Source organism: Macrobrachium rosenbergii, chromosome 30 (assembly GCF_040412425.1).
Source record: "Macrobrachium rosenbergii isolate ZJJX-2024 chromosome 30, ASM4041242v1, whole genome shotgun sequence".
Lineage (NCBI taxonomy): Eukaryota > Metazoa > Arthropoda > Malacostraca > Decapoda > Palaemonidae > Macrobrachium > Macrobrachium rosenbergii.
In genome coordinates, this window is record NC_089770.1 from 1,956,001 (window position 1) to 1,968,500 (window position 12,500).

General features: G+C 34.7%; 1 protein-coding gene across 1 annotated transcript in view; it reads left to right on the plus strand.

Moving 5' to 3' along the window:
- Positions 1–12,500, plus strand: part of Miga (mitoguardin) — a 395,312-nt gene that overhangs the window by 250,418 nt on the left and 132,394 nt on the right. The window lies entirely within an intron of this gene.

A 12,500-nucleotide genomic window follows, 5' to 3' on the forward strand; every position in this document is an offset into this window, starting at 1 on the left:
ATCCACTTTCTCTCTCTCTCTCTCTCTCTCTCATTTTAACACTTTCCTTATCTGTTTTGTTGCTCTCAATATCTCCATCTCCACTCTCTCTCTCTCTCTCTCTCTCTCTCTCTCTCTCTCTCTCTCTCTCTCTCTCTCTCTCTCTCTCATTTTAACACGCTTTCCTTATTATCTTTATTTGTTGCCCTCTCAATTTCTCCATGCTCTCTCTCTCTCCCTCTCTCTCTCATTTTAACAAGCTTTCCTTATTATCTTTCTTTTGTTGCCCTCTCAGTTTCTCCATCCACTTTCTCTCTCTCTCTCTCTCTCTCTCTCTCTCTCTCTCTCTCTCTGGTTCTGTTGGCTGAGGTAGACCTCAAGAGTCGTGTTATTATGTACATTGTGTGTTTAATTTCCATTAACCTTCTGTTTCTCCCTTCCGCTTTATTATCTTCGTCTCTCCCCTCCTCCCCCTTCCCCTCCCCCTCCTCCTCCCCCTCCCTTCTCCCTCTTCACAAAGCCCGTATTAAATATTTCAGGTTTCTTTTATTGCCGAAAATGTTAGTTGAAGACGGAGGGGAAACGTTTATTTGGCGTTTTTCTTTATTTACTCTCTCTCTCTCTCTCTCTCTCTCTCTCTCTCTCTCTCTCTCTCTCTCCTCTCTCTCTCTCTCTCTCACAAATTTCCATTCCTTCTTTTTATTTTCTTTTGTTGCTCTCTCACTTAGTTGAAGATCATCGATTTTCTCACTCATTCCTTTTTCTCTCTCTCTCTCTCTCTCTCTCTCTCTCTCTCTCTCTCTCTCTCTCTCTCTCTCATTTTCACTATTTCCTTATTACTTTTCTTTTGTTGCTCTCACGCACTTCCTTCTTCATCCATTTTCTCACTCATTCCTTCCTCTCTCTCTCTCTCTCTCTCTCTCTCTCTCTCTCTCTCTCTCTCTCTCTCTCTCTCTCTCTCTCTCTCGTAGTCTCGTTTATTTTATACCTCGTTTGTAAGGTTAGGAAATGCTAACATTTTAAAATTGAGTTTTGTTATGTATATATTTATATATGTATATATATGCACATATTCATACATGTTCTTGTATAGGATATACATGTCATGTATGTATATTGCAGTAATTCTGACAGCAAAGAGAATATACCGAGGTTACAGAACATGAAACCTGTACCCCAGTTACAGAAATGTTGGCTGGAATGAGATACATTTCAGTGGATGTCCAGCCTTCTCTCTCTCTCTCTCTCTCTCTCTCTCTCTCTCTCTCTCTCTCTCTCTCTCTCTCTCTCTCTCTAACGTGAAAGTATTCTTTCTCTTTCACTGAAATGAGGTTGTATTTCTCTCTCTCTCTCTCTCTCTCTCTCTCTCTCTCTCTCTCTCTCTCTCTCTCTCTCTCTCTCTCTCTCTCTCTCTCTAGATTCTTTGTAATGCAAATTACATATTCAGTGACTCAAATGTTTACAAAATGGTATATATATGCTATAAAGTTTCACTTCATTTTTCAGCACAGATTATTTTTAGGGCCAAATTTTTCCTTTTGAGTTTTCGTTTTTATTTCCCCCCCAAAAAAACCGCAGGATTGCATTTGCAACATTTCATTATACCTGGTTTTGGTTTATTATTAATTGAATACTGGACTTAGAGCATCTAATGAAGTTGGATGAGTTTTTTTTTTCAGTTTTCTGTAAAAGAAGTTTATTATAGAGATGACTATTTGTCTGTCCGCCCTCAGATCTTCAAAACTACTGAGGCTAGAGGGCTGCAAATTGGGATGTTGATCATCCACCCTCCGGTCATCAAACATACCAAATTGCAGCCCTCTAGCCTCAGTAGTTTTTATTTTATTTAAGGTTAAAGTTAGCCATGATCGTGCGTCTGGCTTTGCTGTAAGTGCCAACAGAACAGGCCATCACCTGGCCGTGGCTGAAAGTTTTATAGACCACGGTTGAGTTTCATGGGCCGTAGCTGAGAGTTTCATACAGCATTATACGCTGTACAGAAAAATCGATTGCGCCGAAGACACTTCGGCGCATGTATTTATTTATTTATTTATTTTTGTAAGATTACACTAAAAGTTATTTGTTGATTCTTAAGGAAATTCGACGAAAACTGGAACTCTTGGCTGGAAAAAAATTATTAGATTTTAGAAGACTTGATCTGGATAAAGGATTTATATACAATGTTATTTTTAAAACTGCATTAAATCCTATTACCTTCTCTTTGAGGCGTTTTTAGGTCTCCATTGCCAAGCTAAAAACTGATTTTAAAATAAGTTTTTTTTATAATTGTGCAAAAAATGTGTGATCTCTTTCGGGCTGTAAATTATTTTTTTTTATTTTCAAATTTACAGTAAATTGAGTCATTTACAGCTGAAATAACAGATCTCTATATTTTTCGTTAAAGTACAACTTTTTTGGAAAATCAGGCATACTATATTTTTTTTTTAAATTTCCTTCCCTTTTGGAGTGTTGCGTAAATGGAATAATTTTCTGGTGGGTTACTTTTTTACGAAACTGGTATTATATTTTTTTTCCCCGAAAGCTAATTACATGGGACTTTGGTTAATTAAGTTAATTTTATTTTTTTAAATCAATTTGTTTTTTAAACAGTTTTTTATATTTGTCTCCAATTTGCTGAAACTGACTTACATTGAAGTTTGCTTCAAGATGAAACTTTTTTTTTATTTTTCTCCATTTTTCTGAAACAAAATAATTTTAATTTTTCATAAACTGAAACATTTTTATCTTTTTCTTCAGTTGTTTGAAACTAAATTAACTGAAACATATTTCAATCTACTTTTTCCACTTTGTTGAAACTAAATTCCATGGAATTTTGCAAGAAACTGAAACATATTTTTTTCAAAATTTTTTTCCAGCTCAACTGAAACTGAATTACATCGAATTCTGCATAAACTGAAACACCTTTTTATCTATTCATCTTCACTTTGTTGAAACTAAATTGCGTCTAATTTTGCATGAAACTGAAACAGATTTTGTCCTATTTTTTCCCATCTTTTTAAAACTAAATCACTTGTGATTTTGCATGAATAAAACAATTTTATCTTAAAATAACACATTTCCAGAAACAAACTATTTAGTTTTCAGAAGCTCTTGAAACATGTTTAATTTTATTTCTGTTCCTATTTTTCCGAAACTAAATGAGGTGTCCTTTTTAAACATTCTTGTTTATCTTCTTCTTTACAGGTGTAGATCATCCAGAACCTCGTTGTGGCATTAGAAAGTTAAAAAAAAATTTTTACCATAGAAAAAAATTGAAACAGAAAAATAAAAAACAAGATACCATAGAAAAAGATTGATGAAACAAAAGGTTCAAAAAAAATTTTACCATAGAAAAAAATTGAAACAGAAAAATTAAAAACAAGATACCATAGAAAAAGATTGATGAAAAAAAAGGTTCAAAAAAAATTTTACCATTGAAAAAAAAATTGATGAAACAGGAAAAATCTAAAAAAAAAATTTACCATAGAAAAAAATTATAAAACAAAAAAAGTAAAAAAAAATACCATAGAAAAAAATTGAGGAGACAGAAAAAGTCAGAAAGAATTTTTACCATAGAAAAAACATTGAAGAAACAGAAAAGTATATAAAAAAAAAATTTCTATAGAGAAAAAAATTGATGAAACGGAAAAAGTAAAAAAAAAAAAATTTACCATAGAAAAAAAATTGATAAAACACAAAAAGTTAAAAACAAATTCTTACCTTCGAAAAAAAAATTGATGAAACAAAGTTTAAAAAAAAATTTCACCATAGAAAAAAAAAACTGAGGAAAAAGGGGAAGAAATAATGAACACGGAATTTATGCAAATATATGCATAATACCTCCCCTGCTCATTCGCTTTTTTTCCCTCTTCTTTAAATTTTTGTTCTCTGGTTTAGTTTGTTGAAGAAGGGGGGAGGGGGGAAGACCCATATAATAGGATCGCTTGAGTTACTACGAGACGTTAATAGGGGGCGACGTCCCCTACTGCTATCCTTGCTCTCTCTCTCTCTCTCTCTCTCTCTCTCTCTCTCTCTCTGAGGTATCTCTCTAATGGAGGCTCTCTCTCTCTCTCTCTCTCTCAAACTTGGAAGTAATTTTTGTATGTCACTGAAAAGTGGGAGTATATTCTCTCTCTCTCTCTCTCTCTCTCTCTCTCTTCTCTCTCTCTCTCTCTCTCTCTCTCTCTCTCTCTCTCAACCGTAAAAGTATTCTATCTCACTAAAACGTGGGTGTATCCTCTCTCTCTCTCTCTGTCTCTCTCTCTCTCTCTCTCTCTCTCAACCGTATAAGTATTCAATCGCTCACAAAAACGTACGTGTATCCCTCTCTCTCTCTCTCTCTCTCTCTCTCTCTCTCTCTCTCTCTCTCTCTCTCTCTCTCTCTCTCTCCGTGACATAATTCCTGTCGAGAGGTCTCAAGTCAGAAGTAATATACTCCAAGGGCCACTTACGGAGAGACGCTTTCCCATCATCTTCAGGTAGGGCATGAGAATACCACTTGGCACTCCTTGGGCACTTCGTTGGCACTTATCACTCTCATCCTTCATTTGCACTCTTCGAGTGGCAGCGTGAGTCGAAGATTGTGCACTTGTGGCTAGTTTTTGTTCTGGCGTTCATTAGCCGGATGTTTTGCACTCCTCATTCATTCGCTGGTTATCCATTGGACTTCGTTTGTGGCTGGGGTGGTGAGCGCGCGCACACACACACACACACACACACTCACTCACTCACTCACTCACTCACTCACTCAGATATATATATATATATATAATTTTCTTTGTGTGTATGTGCGTGAGTTTGTATGCATGTAATATATATATATATATATATATATATATATATATATATATATATATATATATATATATATATATATATATATATATATATATATATATATATATATATTATTATATATATATATATATATATATATATATATATATATATAGAGAGAGAGAGAGAGAGAGAGAGAGAGAGAGAGAGAGAGAGAAGAGAAAAATGCTGAGAGAGAGAAAGAAAGTGAAAAACATATGCTAAAAACAGAGAGAGAGAGAGAGAAACAATGCTGAGAGAGAGAGAGAGAGAAACAATGAGAGAGAGAGGGAGAGAGAGATAAACATATGAAAAGAAAGAGAGAGAGAGAGAGAGAGAGAGAGAGAGCAAAAGCTGATGTCTCATACGCAGAGTGGTCTCTAACTAGAGATGAAATTACGTACATTGATGAGAGAGAGTTTAGGATTGCCTGTGTTTAAGCCCGCCCGTGCCGAGAGTAGACAAACAGAGAGAGAGAGAGAGAGAGAGAGAGAGAGAGAGAGAGAGAGAGAGAGGGCCAAAGCAAGCATTGTGAGGGCCAGTTACCGCCGTTCCCTAATGAATCCCTGAAATGAACCGGCTGTAGGGAGAGAAAATAGGGGAATTTCTGTCCCTGATTGCTGTACGCCATAGATTTTAATGTCCGCCAGCCAGATTTATGGCCGAGTTTTAATGCGGGTTTGCGTCCTCGGAATATTACACCCCCACCCCCTACTCTTAATACACCTATATACACACCCCTCTACACCCCCAGTACACCTCAGTTAATACACCCCCACCCCCCATGGTCGCAGTTCTTTGATGAGTCCTCTTGAACCGACGAGATAGGTTTCATGAATCTTAAGGTCTATGATATTCGTGAATCTCTTCAGGTTGAGAAGTCAAGTGTGGACTTGGTAGGTAGTCGATTGTTGTTGGTCGTGGCCTTGATGGAGACGTCCCTAAATATTCGCTGAAAACGTAATATGTATGTATATGTATACATATATATATAAACATATATGTATATATAATTATGTATGTATATTCATATATATATATATATACATATATATATATACAGTACTTGTGTGTGTGTTCAATGACCCTCGATATTGTAACGCAGTTTCTACGAACCAGTCAATCAATGTTGTTGCTTCAATTTTGACCTCATTCAAAGCAAAAGCTTCAGTCCTTACTAAACTAATTTATAAAAAATAATGTGTTGGCCCCAATCTGTGATTCTCGAATCCCCAAAAAGCTTGAGGGGACGTAACGTCTGACTTGGGAATTTTGATTGAAAGAAATCACAAAGCATATTTTATCTGCATGTGTTTTTTTTTAATGGAAATTCTCTTTCTCCCTAAAAAAAAATAAAAAGATCCCCAAATTTAGGGGGACGCTTTGTTCAAATTCGGCAAATCCCCTGAGTGTGGGGAATTTGTGGAGAATTACCATAAATATTTCAGCGTTTTACTTTTTTGGGGAAAATTCCCTTTGGTGATTTTCCCTAGTTATGTTTTTTTGGGGAGAAAAAGTGCTTATTCCGTAGGACGCTGTCTGAATCTCTCTCTCTCTCTCTCTCTCTCTCTCTCTCTCTCTCTCTCTCTCTCTCTCTCTCTCTCTCTCTCTCTCTCTCTTCTTGTTTCACATTTAATTATATACATATATATATACATGTATACATATGTATATACTGTATATATATATACATTTATATACACACACCTAAATATATATATAGAGAGAGTATATATATATATATATATATATATATATATATATATATATATATATATATAGAGAGAGAGAGAGAGAGAGAGAGAGAGAGAGAGAGAGAGAGAGATTAAGTTCCCACACCCACCCACATGCTTCTTTCCACTTTTGTCTCCTTAATGACCTGTTGCCTTGGTAATATAACTCTCTCTCTCTCTCTCTCTCTCTCTCTCTCTCTCTCTCTCTCTCTCTCTCTCTCTCTCTCTCGTCGATGCTAATTCATAAAGTGAGCAGAAAGGACCCTTCAAGACATCGCATATATTAACCTTTCTTATAAAAATTAGCCTTGCGTATGCATTAACCTTTCGTATACATTAACCCTTCTCCCGAACGCCGAGACATCTCACTTATTCGGGAAGTGAGGCAGAAAATTATGAAAATTAAAGTGAAAATGGAAAAAAATTCATGCTAATTTGCTGGTAAGAACGTGACGTAAGTATGGGGTTGGGAGTTTAGACCTTGAGTCTTCTTTTGAATGGAAGGATAGACAGGGAATGGACGGAGGAGAGAAAACTCTATTTATTCTGTCTGTTTACTGTCCATTGCTTCTCTCTGGGATGGAGAAAGTCTTGGACTTTCTTCTCCTGTCTGTTTACTGTCCATTGCTTCTCTCTGGGATGGAGAAAGTCTTGGACTTTCTTCTCCTGTCTGTTTACTGACCATTGCTTCTCCCTGTGATGGAGAAAGTCTTGATTTCTTCTCCCTTTTACTGTTTACTGTCCATTTCTTCTCCCTGTGATGGAGAAAGTCTTGGATTTCTTACTTTCTTTTACTGTCCATTGCTTCATATTTCTTCTTCTGTCTGTTTACTATCCATTTCTTCTCTGTATAGAAAGTCATAGACTATATATATATATATATATATATATATATATATATATATATATATATATATATATATATATATATATATATATATACTTCTAAGACCTAATATCTATCATTTTTTCCTTCCAGGTAAGTGTTCATAAACTTCTAAGACTAATATCTATCATTTTTTCCTTCCAGGTAAGTGTTCATAAACTCGCCTTTGCTCATTCAGACGCATTAACCTTATCAACGGCCAGGTGTAAGTACTCTCTCTCTCTCTCTCTCTCTCTCTCTCTCTCTCTCTCTCTCTCTCTCTCTCTCTCTCTCTGACTCTTGTTCCAGTCAGTCTTGTGAAGAAGCTTGATGTCTATGTAACGGTAGTCAGAAAGGTATTTTCTTTTTGTATCTTTTTGTCTTATAGGCCTATCCACTTAGGCCTATGCTAGTACCTAATTATTCCTTGAACCTGTTTTCCTAGCAATGTTTTTTTTTTTTTTTTTTCTCTGTCGTCTCGAATTCTTTCGAAAAGCACTGAAATTACAAAGAAGGGTCTGGCTTTGACATAAGTATTATGTTTCTCATTCAGTGAATAATAATAATAATAATAATAATAATAATAATAATATCTAATTAATAATAACATAAGGATCTGTAACATAAGTTTGTTTCTGTCATGTTTCTCTTTCAGTGCTGTGTTTATCATGGTTATTTTGTAATGTTTCTCATATTAGGAAGTTTTGGGAACTATCATTTTGTCTGTTGATGAATTGCATAATAATAATAATAATAATAATAATAATAATAATAATAATAATAAACACTGTCCGGCTGTAACATCAGTTTTATTATGTTTTTGTCATGTTTCTCATTCAGCGCGGTGTTCATAATGATGATTTTGTAATGTTTCTCATATTAGGAAGTTTTGGAGTTTGGAGTTTGTCTACAGGGAAATTACAAGGCAACCCTAATAATAATAATAATAATAATAATATAGTAAAAGAGAATATCGTTGTTATTAATCCTTTGCATTTTCTGATCCGGAAATATACAGATGCGTCCTAATAAAAGCAGATATGCAAATGCGTCCCAATGAAAGCAAATATGCAAATGCGTCCTAATGAAAGCAAATATACAAATGCGTCCTAATAAAGGCAAATATGCAAACGCGTCCTAATGAAAGCAATTATACAAACGCGTCTTACAAATGCGTCCTAATAAAAGCAAATATGCAAATGCGCCCTAATAAAAGCAAATATGCAAACGCGTCCTAATGGAAGCAAATATGCAAACGCGTCCTAATAAAAGCAAGTGCGTCCTAGTAAAAGCAAATATACAAATGCGTCCTAATAAAAGCAAATATACAAATGCGTCCTAATAAAAGCACTTTTATTTATTTACATCAAGATTAAACTTCCACAAACGAACGGTGCATAAAGAAATCATAAATCTCGTTCTATTGATTTTCATTTTTATTTTCATTTTTTTTTTAATTTTCACTATTTTCTTCACCTTTCGCTAATCCCCTCTTCCCGCGGAGGGGAGGGGGAGGTCACAGGGAGGGAGGGGGGAGGAGACCTGTTGATTAATTTTCCCCTAGATGGATTTTTAAGAATCTTTATTTTTAACCGTTTATGAAGGGAGGAACATACCTGGGTTCTCTCTCTCTCTCTCTCTCTCTCTCTCTCTCTCTCTCTCTCTCTCTCTCTCTCTCTCTCTCTCTCTTTCTATATATATATATATATATATATATATATATATATATATATATATATATATATATATATATATATATATATAGTATATATGTGTGTGTACGTGTGTATGTATAAACATGTCGTATAGGATCAGATCAGTATATATATATATATATATACTGTCAACATGTGTGTGTACGTGTGTATGTATAAAGAGAGAGAGAGAGAGAGAGAACACAGAGAGAGAGAGAGAGAGAGAGAGAGAGAGAGAGAAGGTAATCTCAAAAATATTATATTAAAAATCTGGAAATGGGAGGAATCTACCCTCATCTATCAGACAACCTGAAAGGCAGCTTCCCCCCCAAAAAAAAAAAAAAAATCCTTCTAGCTTCTTATATATCTAAACTATATATATAAAGTCTTTATGTATGTTTGTATGTATGTATATGCAAAATTGTGTATGTTTGTGCGTTTGTATGTGTGTATGTATGTTTGTCGCGTGTACAGGGAGAGTGATTTAGGCTTATTGCAAACTGGTGTGAATTTTTTTTTTTTTTTTACCACGCCTTGGATTTTATAGTATGACGACGCTCCGCCCACTTTAATAATCTACTCGCCTTGGAAGAGCGTAAGCTAACTCAGGCGTGAAACGAGAGAGAGAGAGAGAGAGAGAGAGAGAGAGAGAGAGAGAGAGAGAGAGAGAGAGATGGTATAACTTTTGGGAGCTTATGGGGAATGATAATTGGGAATTGGAAGTATGATCTAAAACTGAGTTATCTTTTTCGTGGTTTTGGTGGAGATTCATAAAATAATGACTAATATGTATATATATGTGTATATATATATATATATATATATATATATATATATATATATATATATATATATATATATATATATATATATATATTATACAGGGTGTAACACAAGTTGCCTATAATGCGCTTTATCAAAACCTTGTCACCCATATCCGTGATTAATCCGACATCGTGTGAGCCATCTTACTCGCCCGAGAACAGTGTTAATGAATGACAAACGGTTATTTTAAAAATTCACCTCACTGACAAACGAAGCCTTAAAATGCATATGTTTATAGAACATTTTATGCTCAGAATTACTTTTTCTTTCATTTCCCAAAATATTTGCATAAAATCCTGTTACACCTTGTGTATATATATATATCAGACGACCATAGATAAATAAATAAAGGTCTAGGGTATCTAAGGTGGTATAGTTATCCAGTCCACCCCATTTCAGCGTGATTGGCTATTCCCTAGAGGAGACAGAATGCTATAGGGTAGGGTTGCTCTAGACGGTGCTATTCCGTAGATCTAGGGAGAAAAGGAGACTCTCGGTTAGGGTTTATTCCCTAGAAGTAGTAAGAGGGGTATGGGGAATTTTTTATGGGAAAGATATTAATAGGGAAGTTTCTAGGGAGAATAGCGTAGGATTGTAAAGGGGTGTGAATAAGGACAGAGAGATAGAATAGGCGTATGAATTACTAAACACAGGAGAAGAAGGAAGGACTGATAAAGGACAGGAGACAAGAGATGAATGGATAAAGAAGAGGGGAAACAGTCTCTGAAGAGGGAAAACAGTGCCTGAAGAATAGGGAGGAGGGGGAGAATGCTAGGGTAAAAAGAAGTTAATAAACAATGGAATGAAATTGTTTGAGGGAAGAAGATATACATCGTCTCCCTAAATATGCCAAGCACCCCTACATAACCCTTCCCCCCCCTCCATCTAGATACCCCTACAGCCTCCATACCTTTTTTTTTTTTACCTCCCCCTTTCTCCCCCATTCCCTATCACTTCCTCCTCCTCCTCCTCCTCCTCCTCCTCCTCCTCCTCCTCCTCCTCCTCCTCCTCCTCACGAGGAGAGAATGAGATGACCCTCACAAAGTCATAAAAGTTGGTCTTGGATCATATACCTCATAGCCCTCCCGAATTTCGTGACGTGCTCAAATTATAAGATTTTTTCTGTAATTTTTTTTCTTTTAGAAAAAGGGGTTTTTTTTGGTTGTTTTTTTATAAAAAAGAAGAATGAATCAGTGAGGTTTAGGGATGATTGGGGATAATGTTTTGAGAGTTGTTAGGTATTTTTTTATATTTTTAATAAAATTTTTAGTTTTTTTTTGTCACATGTAGTGAGTTTTCAGATGTGAAAAATTATTTTTTTATGAATTTTTGCTTTGATAAATGGATGAAACCATTGAAATTATATTGATTTTTAATAAGAGCAATTTGATCCATTTCGTTCAAAGTGAAAAAACTGTGGAAGTCGTTTTATCACTTCCTGTTAACTGAGAAAACGATGAAAATAATTTTGTCAATGTAATTTTTTTTGTTAAAAGGATTAAAATTATGTAAACACGTGTTGTTTTTCATACCAAACATTTCACATGTTTGGTCGCAAAAAATAAAAAAAAAATATGTAGCATCTCATTTGTGTACAGTGACACATTGATAATAATAATAATAATAATAATAATAATAATAATAATAATAATTTAATAATAATGTCACTGCAGTAATATATATATATATATATATATATATATATATATATATATATATATATATATATATATATATATTTATGTGTATGTATATTATATGTAGACAGATAGATACATCTATAGCAGTCCAGATGTTTACGACAGAAAATATTCTAATACCATCTAACATGACATATAGGCCTCGGAATATTTGTGAATGTTTATCGGTGCGTGCAAAGGAGCGCTGTTGCCATACTCTGGTCACGCTATTTCTCACCTGGAAACCTTTCCCCCCACTCCCATTTCCCCCACTCCCCAAAGGATAAAGGAGGCCCCTCCTCCTCCTCCTCCTCCTCCCCCGCGCCAGGAAGCGGGGAATATGGAAGAAATGTTTGATAATCTGTTTTGGAAAGGGAATCCATTTTGGCTGGGCGCTTTGGGAACTCGCTGGAGTTTCAATTATGGGCAATTATGTTCTCTCTAATTCAGTCGTATGTCATATGGTATATATGGGAGTGTATATGGTGGAATGGTTTACAACCGTGGATGTGTCTCCTCTCTCTCTCTCTCTCTCTCTCTCTCTCTCTCCAAACTCGTTTCTGAAGGAAACAATTCAGTGGAATAAAAAAAATGTATAAATGTCCTTCCTTTTCCTGACAAACTTATCTATTATTTCAGGAGAGAGAGAGAGAGAGAGAGAGAGAGAGAGAGAAGAGAGAGAGAGAGAGAGAGAGCTCCAAACATTATCTTTTGTAAATATATATATATATATATATATATATATATATATATATATATATATATATATATGTGTGTATTTATTTATTGACTATATATGAATACGTATACAGACATATATATATATATATATATATATATATATATATATATATATATATATATATATATATATTTATATATATATATATATATATATATATATATATAT